General features: G+C 40.3%; 1 protein-coding gene across 1 annotated transcript in view; it reads left to right on the top strand.

Annotated features, from left to right (window-relative positions):
• Nucleotides 1-292: 292 nt before the first annotated feature.
• The window catches only part of Acsl3 (acyl-CoA synthetase long chain family member 3), a 68,571-nt gene continuing 56,475 nt past the window's right edge, over nt 293-12,388 (top strand). Inside the window, exon 1 of the mRNA XM_026390420.2 lies at nt 293-543. The gene's annotated coding sequence lies outside the window, so the exon portion shown is untranslated. The remainder of the gene's footprint in view (nt 544-12,388) is intronic.

A 12,388-nucleotide genomic window follows, 5' to 3' on the forward strand; every position in this document is an offset into this window, starting at 1 on the left:
GACCCTCGGAGACCAGCTACTTCTCCCACGTCGCGTCCGCCCGTCCCGCTCACGTCCCCGCACGGTGGCGGCCAGGTCTCCCAGAGTCGACCCCTTCCCCGCCCCGCGCCGGCTGCGGCCAGGTCTGGACGCCGGCGGCGGCTCCGCAGAATGACCCATAGTAACCCCGCCCCGCCCCGGGCCGCCAGCGCCGCGCTCCCCGGCCGGCCTGCGATAGGCCCAGCCCCGCACGCGCCACCGCCCGCGGGCCAATGGGCGGCGGCCTCTCTGCATATGCAACGAGCGCCAGCCCGGGGTGCGCGTCCCGGGGTTCGGCTCAACAGACGCTGCTCTGCCGGCGCCGGGGAGCGACGTCGCCGTTGTCGCCGCGGCTGAGGCTGGGACGAGGAGGCGGCGGACGGGACGCAGACGGTACTTTCCTCGCAGTGCGGCCGCGCCGGCCGCGCCGGGGTCCCCTGGAGGCGGCGCGGGGCGTGAATGCTCCGGGGCTCAGCCAGGCCTGCGTGGGCCCGAGGCCGGAGGAACCGCGGCCCCGGCGTCGCGGTGAGTGCGGCGCCCGTTGTGGGAGCGGCGGGGGCCGGTTGGCGGCGCGGCCTCCGCGTGCGGTCGGGTGGGCCCGAGGGGCTCCCGTATGCGGGGGACGCAACCGGCCTGGGCCCGAGTCTCCCGCGCCACCGCGGAGCTGGCTCTGCGGCTGTGCGCGCAGGCGGTCGGTGGTGCTGGGGAGAAGCAGCGGTCAGGTGGGGAGGCGCCCGTGCCAGGGTCTGGGGAGCGGGCGGCGGGGGCCTCTGCCGGAGAGCCCACGTGAGCCGGGAGCCGCATCCCGGGAGGAAGGATGCACGGGTCCCTCCCGGCGCTGCGGGGACGGGGGCGGGGTCGCCCACTCTAATAAGCTGGTGCAGTGTCCGTGGGAGGCAACCCATCCCAGCGGTTTCGGAAAACCCAGGCTGGAGGGACGGGAGTGTTCTTTGCTGCAGGGTGTGGGAAGAATTTGAGAGTGTGAGGAGGGTCGACCTTGGCTGTTTGTTGTGGGCACCCTTCCTAGGTGGTAGGACTGGAATTGAGACCGAGGTTTGGGGTTGCTGGTTGCTGGTGTGGTTTTCCTGAGTGCATTTTCATTACATACTAGTATGTCATGGGATGCCTAAGGAACACCGAGAGAGAGCCTATCGCCAACAGTCCTAGCGGGGTAGGTATTATTAGGCCCTTTTCACAGATGAAGACCCCGAGGCACAAATTGAACTGGTTTGCCCAGACTATCTAGTTCTAGATGTGCTCCAAGCTATTGTCCGTAGGGCCCCTCCAAAACAGAAAGAGTAGAACAAAATTATATGGGAGCTAAAGAGGGAATAGGCTTTGTGCAAGCGATTATAGCTGAATAAAATGACAGCTGACATTTATTGAATGCCATGTACTGTTCTAAGAGCTGTATGCACAGTATCTTTACACTGTTAACAACCTTCTAGGGTGGTGGTTACCCATTTTACGGCGGGAGAAACTGCAACGTGGACACATTAACTTGCCCTAGATCTGAGCTAGTAAGAGGAGAAGCTGGGGTTCAGACGGTCTTGTCTAAATCCAGAGCCCTTACATCCACCACTATAATGTGCTGCCTCTCCTTGGTGGCTGGCCAAATAGTTTCGTGGGTGGATTTTTTTGGTCTGGGTGGCCAGGAGAGCCGTAGTTTGGTGACACAATTTGTGATCATTGGAACCTATTTTGTGTTCCCAACTTGGCTCCAAGAGTTAAGGGGTGCCCTCCAGAGAGTATGTTAGAAAGTTATCACAGGGCTGGGGATATAGCTCAGTTGGTAGAGTGCTTTCCTTGCAAGCGCAAAGCCCTGGGTTCAATCCCTGGCACCACAAAAAGAAAGAAAGAAAGAAAAAAGTTTCCACAGGAAAGAGGTGTTGAGACATGGGAGTCCACAGCACAGACTTTATTCTTGTGTTTTCTGGCATTCTGGCATCTTCCTATGCAGTTCTCACAGGTAGGTAAGAGTAAGGTCACTATGGTCACTATAGTATTCATTTCCCCTTTAGGCATTTTCTGATTTCTGTCAAAAGGGTTGATTCTGTAGGATGACAGTGTTGTTAGGGGATAGGACAAGAATGGCCTATTGAACTTAAGGGTCAAGGTGACAAGTCATATGGTATCTTTGGGGCTCAGTTATTGGGGTAGTAAGTTATTTGGATGAGTAACTTCAAGTTCAAATGTTCTGTGAGTCTAAAAATGTCCTCCTTGAAAGGAGAAATGAAGGACAGACCAATTATGATGGGAAAATCAGCCTCTCTCTTCTTTGCAGGGGGCCAGTGTTGAGGGGGATCGGATATTCAGGCTTCAAGGTCTATTTCATTGTGTTTCCCTGCTGTCTGGTTCCAGTTAAATGACTTAATTCTTTTTGGGGAGTTGGTGTGGGTGTGGGTGGGCACTAGGAATTGAACCCAGGTGTGCTTAATCACTGATCCACACATCCCCAGCCTTCTTTATTTTTAGGTAGGATCTCACTAAGTTGCTTAGGGCCTCACTGAGTTGCTGAGGCTGACCTTGAACTTGTGATCCTCCTGCCTCAGCCTCCTGAGTTCCTGGGATTACAAGTGGGCGCCACCATGTCTGGCACTAATTCATTTTTTCATTCAATTAATTAGTTTACTAGAACTTTATAATTTCTGTTTCATGTCAGGAAACTTGCTAGGTGCTTGGGGATACAGCAGTAAACAGGATTAATGTGACCTGTGCCCTTAGGCAGAAAACAGACTCCAAGCAAATGATTGTACAGATAAATGAATAATTACAAGTTATGGTACATGTAGTGAAGGAAAGGTATTGAGGGAATGAAGATTATAATCAAGATTGTGATTTAGATCGAAATCTAGGTAACTTTTTTGAACTGATATGGTGAGATTTTACTAGATGACAGTCTTGTATTCTGAGATTGTAGTTGAACATACATAACACAAGAGTTTGAGAACTTTTGAGCAGTGCTTATTCATTTCAGCATCTATTCTTTATAGATAATCTATAATGCTATTCCAGCTCACCTTTCAAGAGAAGTAAAGGGAGATAGGAAACTTTTTCAAACAGTCATTCTGTTTGCCTTCAGGGTACTTAAATCTTTAATATTCCTGAAATGCTTACCTTTTTTTTCCTTGAGGAACAGTTGGAAAGCAAAAATCTTTTGTGTGCGATTTGGATTTGAAGATGGGATTTAGATTTTCCCCCCAGGAAGCTGGGCCAAAGATGATAGGCTTTTCTAATTTTTGATAAGCAAGTATCATAATTATCAAAAGTATCTATTGTAGTTTATCCTTTATAGAGTGACTTAACTTTAAATTCTCAGCTCTCAGGAGGCAAATGATGGCATGGATTGGGGAATAGATAAACTATTAAATACATAAATATTTCAGTTGAACATGTATGAAGCCCATGTAGATAATTCATTACAATGCTTTTGCCAAAATCAATCTGCATGCAAAGTACTTAACTTGGTTGTACCATGTGGAATAAATACAAAAATGATAGTCCCTTGCCTTTAAGATTTCAATTTAATTAATAGCTTTAATACTAATACTCAAATTTAACCTTCCTGCTTTCCAGTGTACTACTGGATGTTGGTTCATTGGAGCCTTTAAAAGAGCCCTGATAACAGAAATATTGAGAAAGTGGAGATTTTATGGTAAAATTGTCACAACATGGTGATAAACAATATATAAGATGTGAGTTATTGAATGATTACTAGATGTTGCACTCACCAACTGAAGGTCACTATGTGTGCTGGCCAGTGATGGGGCTAGAACTAGGTTTTGGATATGGGTAGAGCATGACTGTAGTTTTGGAAATGATCACTTGGAGCTGCCCTCTATTGAGGTACTGGTTTAGGGTGCAGAAGTAAGGTTTTTGAGCACTAGTGGTAGCTAGTGAGATTGCCTATAGAGAGGCCAAAGGAGGAGGCCTGGGCTGGTGCTGGGTAGAGAAGGCTGAGTTTGTAAAGGAGACCAGGAAAGAGCGGTGGCCAGGAAAGTGAGAGGACAGCCAGGAGCACATGTTCCTGCATGGGAAGATATTTATTTCTGTGGAATGCTCCTGTGAGAGCAGAATTGAGAACCATCGTTGGTTTAGCACCATGGAAGTCATTGATGACCTACTCAGGAAATGCTGATCTGGTGGCAGGAGATGAGGGAAATGGAGACAGCAGGTGTATAGGAAATTTGTTTAAATGTTGATGGGAATGCTTGCTTGAGAGGGAGAGGTTGAATATAGCGGAGAAAGGGTCACTCATTTCTGTATAGTTCCTAAGAGGATGGGAGGGCATGAAATTCAGAGCACTAGCCAGACCTGTGACTTGGCTGGGAAAAGGGGCGAGGGGCATGTCTTCTATAATAATGGAAAAAGAACCTGTACTTCATCACAAGAGTTCTAAACACGTTCCTTTAATTTGACAAGAACTATTCCTAAAAATCAAGCCAATTTTTGCTGATTCATGACCTAGTCTTTGAGAAATCCACACCACAGAAACATTGTGTGAAATTGGTTTAGTATGTGGTTTAGTCTTGACTTCATTTACCTTATTAAGTTATATACTTTAATCTGACTTTTGATTATAGTTTATGCCTTTTATGAAGGAGAAATGTTAAATTCTGTGATTTCTTTCCTATGTGCTTATTTTTGTTAAGAAAAAGTCTTCAGATTTGTTCTGTTTTCTGAGATTTTAAGTGCTACCTTTTAAAGTTTTAGCATCTCTTATTACTGAACTATGTTCTCTTATATACTGTTTAAAACATAAGGAATTCTTTTTTTTTTAAAGAGAGACTGAGAGAGGAGAGAGAGAGAGAGACAGAGAGAGAGAATTTTTAATATTTATTTTTTAGTTCTCGGCGGACACAACATCTTTGTTGGTATGTGGTGCTGAGGATCGAACCCGGGCCGCACGCATGCCAGACGAGGGTGCTACCGCTTGAGCCACACCCCCAGCCCTAAAAAATATTTTTTAAATTATGTTTTAATTATTAAAACATAAGGAATAACAAACAGAATTTTCCCATTTTGAAGGAAACAGTAGACTCATTTGATCTGCCATTTATTTAGAATTGAAGCTACTCAAGTAACTAGCCTTTTTTAGATATGTCACTTCCAAATATAGGTATCTACTTATTTGTGAAGGCGTTTGTTGTCATGGTATATAGGGATATTGATTCATTTATTGTCTCTTTATTTAATGTGTACTCTGCAAGGTACCAGGAACTTGGAAATGATGAACAGTTAGTTTCTGCTCTTAGAGAGCTCATGACAGGAAAGAAGTGTGTGAACAAACATCGCAGCGTGGTGTGATGGAAGAAAGCATATGAGTAGATCCGTTACAGTATGATTAATTAGTGCAGCAGTGGAAGAAAAACATGCAGAGTGGGCACAGAGCAGTGGGGCTGAGCCAGGTTTTCCAAGATGAAACGAGTTTTGCCAGGTGAACAAGGGAGCCAGGAAATAGAATGCTTTACCTTGAATTTGGAGCAGGTGGTTGTGTGTGTATGCATACACAGATACATTTACATCGAACAATGATTGAATAATATTGCTAAGAAAATTAAAAAAATTTCTTACTGTTCTAACATTGCTTGCTCAAGAGGTGCAAAGCTGCTCAGTTTTCCCTCCCCTATCATGGTCAACTCTTTATTCTATCCTCTATTTCATGTAAAAAGTATTGATCTTAATTATATTCTTCTGATACAAAGCCTGGTTTTTCTTTTTTAAATGGGTGGAATAAAGATAATAGCTAACACATTTACAATATACTGTGGCCAGGTACTTTTTCAATTTTCTTTTCTCTTATGAGGTAGACTCTTTTATCATTCTTATTTTACATTTGAGGAAACTGAGGTAACAGAGGATCAAAAGTGACTTGCCTCAATTGGTGGGTTTTATCCCCTGCAGTTTCATTCCAGAGCCCATGTTCTTAATGGAGGTTCTCTACCTCTTCTCGAGGGCCACCCTTTTTCTTGAAGTTCATTCACATTGACTTCTAAAGGCATGATTATATCTGGAAAGGAAATGTGAAGACATTTAAGGGCAATGTTATATCTATTTTAAGTTGCACAATTATTGTTCCCAATAAAGCCCTATTTTTTTTAACAGTAGGGAAAACATAAGGAATAACAAACAGAATTTTACTAGAAATTTCTTCTTGTACTTGAACATACATACTTTCGGATACATTCTCTTTTAACATTCCTTCAAAGCAATCATTATCATTGCCCGCCCCTCCCACCCCCCTCCCTCCCTCCCTCCCACCCCCCTCCCTCCCACCCCCCTCCCTCCCTCCCTCCCTCCCTCCCCCCTCCCTCCCTCCCTCCCTCCCTCCCTCCCCCCTCCCTCCCTCCCTCCCTCCCTCCCTCCCTCCCTCCCTTCCTTCCTTCCTTCCTTCCTTCCTTCCTTCCTTCCTTCCTTCCCCGGGCCTTGTGCATTGCATGACAAGTACTCTACCACTGAATTACATCCTCAGCCCTATCATCGCCCTGTTAGCTTTCTTTTTTTGGATCAGAAATATAATGGAATTTGGGATGCCATATCTGCCAATTTCATTTTTTTTCTCTCTTACATAAAGTGTAGAGGTACTTTATGTCTGAAAAATATTTCACAACATTTAATCCAGTTAAAGAAACTAACTCTTATCCTCCGAATCTTCCAGCTAGCCACTACTCTGAATTTGATGTTTATTATTTTTTTGTATTTTCCCACAGTTTTACTACACATTAGTATCCTCAGAGCGTATTATATTGTTTTGTACATTTTTAAACTTTGTGTTGATGGTGCTTTATGTATTCTTGGGAGCATATGGTTTTCTCCCACTCAGTGTCACTTATCAGTGTGGTTTCACCAGTTGAGTTTCTGAGTGTGGGTACATGTTGATTTACCTCATTCATTTTTACTGGAACATGGTGTGTTACATTTAGGGCAATGCCACATTTATTTCCCCTTTAATTTGATGGTAGACTTTTAGGTTATTTCCATCATTTTGTTATTACAATATTAATTACAATAAGTCTTCTTGAACAAGAGTATTTTTGTAAACCCATTTTGACATCTTGGTTACCTTGCATTCTTTTTTCTTTGTTCTTTATATTTTAATCTTAGCCCTCCTCAAATCCTTATATTTCTTGACTTAAGATGCCTTTGTCTATTGTACTTAAAATACAAACTATAATGGACACTTTGCTGCAATTTCTTGATCTATCAAATAGAGTTAATAGAATCTACCTATAGATCACAATATTTTAAATAAGATTGGTATCTGTAATATAGTTAGTATTCAATAAGATGAACTATTTTTATTCGTTTCATTTTTAGAGGATGCAGTATTTTCAAGTTTACTCTTTATTATTGCCTTCCTTTTGAAACAGCATTATCATCTTCACATATATAAGTACACCTCAAGGAGATGTCTCATTATAACTCTTGTTAGTGGAGATTGGGAAGAGATGTTGATGAAATTGAGAGATATTAGCTAGGTTTTCTTATATTTTGACATCAGTCTTTTAGGATTCATTTTGTGCTTAAATTCTTTTGGAGATACACACACACACACACACACACACACACACAGGATACTGAAAGTATGTCAATATCATGTACTTCTCATTCAGATGACTGACAAGAGTCTACTTTTATTAGTTATAAATACCTTGAAATATGAATCTGATAATAATTCAGGTGATATTTCTAAGTATATTATTCTTTATCATCAACTGTGTGTTGCTGTGTTGAGAAGGAACCATTGAAATTTGTGTGTGTGAAACTTGATATGTAAGTTTGAGTTTAACCTTTCTCAGCCTTCCATTTCAGTTTCTGTAACAGAAATATTATAATTCTGATTGTACAGGGTCATGAGGATTGAAGGAGGTAGTAGATAGTAGTTCAGGGCACACAACTGACTACCTGTGAGTTGCTTCTTTCATCTCTCTGCCTCCCTCATTCGTTTCTAACTTCTCTCTTAACTTCCCTTGTTCCTGTTTTCTCTGTTCTGTTTGATTCCTTCTCCTTCCCTTCACTGTGCTTTTGAGTCAACAGTAACAAGGCATTCTTAATCCAGCAAGTTAGTGAATCTGTTATATAAATTCAAGTATACATCATTTAAAGGGGACTAGGAATATTAATTCCTAAGGACAAGAGTTTTCAGGCTATATGGAGGTAACTGGTCAGATGTGGTAATGGTTAAATAAGCAGTATGAAGGACAGAGAGGTCATGTTTGTCTAGAATAGCCGTGGAAGGATCAACTAAGCACAAAGTTAGGTAAGACTTGTACAAAGACTTGGGTTTGAGAAAGATGCTCACAGTGGTGTTCAGGGGAAGTAGAGATGGGAAGAGGAGCATTGATAGGTAACATTGAGTCATCAGTTGCTTAGGAGGCCTGAGGAGACTGAGGATAAATCACATCCCATGGGGAAACAAGGAACAGAAATGCAAGGAACAAAAACAATTAAGACCTTGCATAAACTCATTAATTTATTGATTCAACTCAGAAAGTAATTGTTGAATGAATTAAAAGTTATTGGAATAGGAATGGAGATGAACAGCTAGCAAATGAACAGAACAGGAAGAACATGGGACCTGGTCCCAGTGGTTTGTTATTCTGCTGTTAGGATTGTCAGTGTGGCATTATTCAAGATGTTCAGTCTTAATAGACCTCTTCCTTTTCGGTAATCCTCTTACTTTTTAAAAATATCTGTTATTCCACCATTGTTCTTTTTCTTTTCATTTCCCTCTGCCCTCTCTTACTTGGCTCAGGATTTGTGTGTTTCCTACGCCTTAATTCTTTTAAGTGTTACCTATTAGCATTGTTCTTATTTTTTTTTTGTTGTTGTTGTTTACTACTAATTCATTGGGGTATTTGCCTGGGTCTCTTCCTGTTTAGACATCTCAATAAATAAGATTCTCAGCATCCATAGAGAAGTTCAGGATGGAGTTAGGGCCTTTGGAGGTTTGGCACAAGAGATTGTCTAATCAATTATATGTTAAGAAATTAGTAGAATTTGGTTGTACACAGAAGGTGCTAGTGTACACTAGAGAGAGAGTGATAAATAAGAAAAATACTGCCCTTCTTTGGCACGTAGAGTGAGAACATGAACATTAAGTAGTTCCATAAGCAGTTATTTAATTATAAATGCAATAGGTACTGTGAAGGTAGAATTGAGGGTGCTGATAGTAAAGAATCCACCTAGGCCATGTTTGGACACTTCTCCGAGGAAGTGGCATTGAACAAATCTGGTGAAGGGGATGTGGTATGGAGGTAGGGATGAGTGGGCAACTTGTGAGACAGAGGCTTGAAGCATTGGGGAGTGATGTGGAGACTTGGCATTGGGAAGAGTCCACAAGAAGGCCAGAGGACAGGAGTTTTCGTGTCAGTTGTTTGAGATGAAACTGGACACAAGGTAAATAGGAACACAGAATGTGTAAGACAGGAGTGAAAACAAAGCTCTCTGTTAAAGGCCTTTTATTAAGAGTAGAGTGTGTAGGTAGATTCAGGAACTTGGAGGCTCTGTGGTGCCAACTAAGAGTAGCTATACCAAGTCAGTGTGTTGTTTTGGTTCTCATTTACTACAGAAAGTTTCATTTTTATTATTATATAGTAATAACTTTTTCCTTCTTGTGGTTTGAATTGTAATGATTTGTAATGTTAGAATTTACCAAAATAATCTTTAGCACTATTAAACATCTATAAACTTGCAACAATATATCTAATTGTAATTTATTGCTTTGGTTTTGGTATTACTCACATAGTAAGTTGTTAGTAAAATTTTTCAGCTGGATTATGTAATACTTTATAATATTTTGTAGTGCTGTATGTTTTGAGCACATATTTTAAATAAATATGTTTATTTGCCAGATTCTGTTCATTTCTTGTGTAAAACAAGATTTTAGTACTGTTTCTATATAAATTTGTAGAAATTATAATGCATTTATATATATGCTTAAAGTTTTTCTTCATCACAAAATGACTACATGAAAAAGATTAGAAAATACATAAAAACATAAAGGAGAAAATAAAAATCACCATTAATTGTACTTTCCAGATATAGCCACTGCTGAAATTTTGGTGCTTTAGTCTTGATGTATATTTGTGTGTGTTAATAACAAAAGTGGAGTTGTATTTAATTTTTAATTACCTTTCTTCATTTATCAGGAGCAATTCCCATGTTATTAAATATTCTTTGAAAATATTTTTCGTGGCTACATAATAATATATTGTTTATATATATCATGACGTATTTGACCATTTCCCAGTTATTGGATATTTGCTTAATTCCTTTATTCCCCTTATTATAAATAACCATAATGGAAATCTTCAGGAAACTTTTTTCCTCATTAAAGATTCCCAGAAGTGAAATTGTTGGGTCAAAATGTATGAAAAAATTTAAGGCTCTTAATTACAGTTGCTGTACTTATTTTTGTGCCCTCTAGTGGCTTATAAGAGTGTTTTCACGTAGTACCGTGTATGTATTGAAAATGAGGAGAAATATTTTTTCATATTAAGAATATTTTGTGAAATTAAAAACTTTTTTCTTAGCAGCCCAAATATTTATTTTGGTTGAACCAGTCTTGATCTAGGTATGATTTAAATAATTGCCCTACTTAATTTTTTTTTTAATTCATTAGCTCTGAGCATCCTTCCCTGCCAAGAATTTGGAGAACAGAAAATTTCAAGATTTAAAATTTTATTTAAAGATATAAAAGTAAAAACTGAAGGTTGCAAAATTTTCATTTGTGTGAAAATTTGAATGGAGAGATGAAATTGGGAATAATTTAAAAATTTAGCTTTTGATTTACTTTTTTGTTATATATAATCTGTTAAAAATAGCACATCTTTAGTGCTCAGTAAATGGACCTGTTGCTATTTTTACTGTAAAAATTTCTTTCTCCAACTCAGGAAGTTTGGATACACGTATCCCTCAAAGTTCCCTTTGGCCTTCTCCTTGGTACTAAGGGGGTTGGAGAGAGGGTGCTGGGGTGGAGGGAGGGACCTGTCATATCCATTAGTTGTGATTCAGATGAGGATAATAGTTGATCAATATAGCATCTGTTAAGATCTGGGTTTTATTCAATAAATTATAAGTTGATTTTTTTTTCACTGGTTGATTTTATAACATATTTTATGTCCCTTTACTTTTGGTTCCTAGAAAAATGATAGAAAAATTTTCTGTAAATTCATCCTTATCTGTACACTTAACTTTCATGTAGTGATTTTAGAAATAAGTGCTGTTAGTACTGAGAGAGGTTAATTATACCATATTTTAGCGTAGGAAGGATCACATCTGGAAATCTAGACAGCCTCACTGATTGCTGTTCCCCTCAAGTATTAACTGGTTGTTGAGTGAGCTGATGGTAGGAAGCCAGCTAACCAGCTTCCCTGTCCCTTTACCTGTTTTGGGGTTTCCAGAGTAGTTTCAGAAGCACAGATGTGCTTTTCTTTCCTAACTGTTGTTTTCTGTCATATTCCTTCCATTTTCCCTCTTTAAAAATATTCATCAAATCAATAAAATGTATAGAACATATAATGTTTTCTAGGTTTATTGGCATAAGTATTTCAAAGATGAATCATTAGAATGTCTACCTTTCTGAGGTAGGTAGTAAAACATTAAACATAATCCATGTGAAAATAGGTATATTCAAAGTATTTTGTGTTCTTGAAGAATGGCTAAGCAGTTGTTAGAAGACTTTATAATTGAGTGATATCTGAGGTGGGCATGGGACTGTTGCACATGTGTGAAAGTACTGAGATTGATGGATGGGGAGGAGCAGTAGATGGGAATTTGCAAATCATAGGACTAGCTCTGATTTCTGGTACCCTTGTCACTGCCCTTGTTTGGGATAGCTTTCCTCAATAAATTGTTCTTGTTATTTTTGTTGTACTGGGCAATGACACCAGGGCTTCACACATGCTAGGCCTGTGTTCTACCACTGAGCTACATCTCCAGCCCTCAACAGATATTTGAACTAATTATTACTTTATGGCTTTAAATTTTTTCCCAAGTTGGGCACAGTGGTGTACCTGGTTACCATGGAGGCAAAGAAGAAGATCACAAGTTCAAGGCCAGCCTAGGCAACAGAGCAAGATACTATCTCAAAAAATAAAATAAAGTAAAATTCCCTATACCCATTGAAATTGTTGAAAATAAAATAGTAGATGATAATGGAAATTGACTTGGATGAATGGAAGAATAACTTTTTTTAAAGTCATGAAGCCACAGTGATAAAAAGTCATGAAGGTTTACCTTCCCAAAGGTATTAGTAGTAGAAGTAAGGTGAAAAGATTTGGAGAGTGTTGGAGAGGAGACGACTGAGGGATAATATGGGAGATGAGCTGACTAATTGCCGAAGAAATGCATTAAGTAGGCCAGAGGT

This window comes from Urocitellus parryii, chromosome 1, assembly GCF_045843805.1.
Source record: "Urocitellus parryii isolate mUroPar1 chromosome 1, mUroPar1.hap1, whole genome shotgun sequence".
NCBI lineage: Eukaryota > Metazoa > Chordata > Mammalia > Rodentia > Sciuridae > Urocitellus > Urocitellus parryii.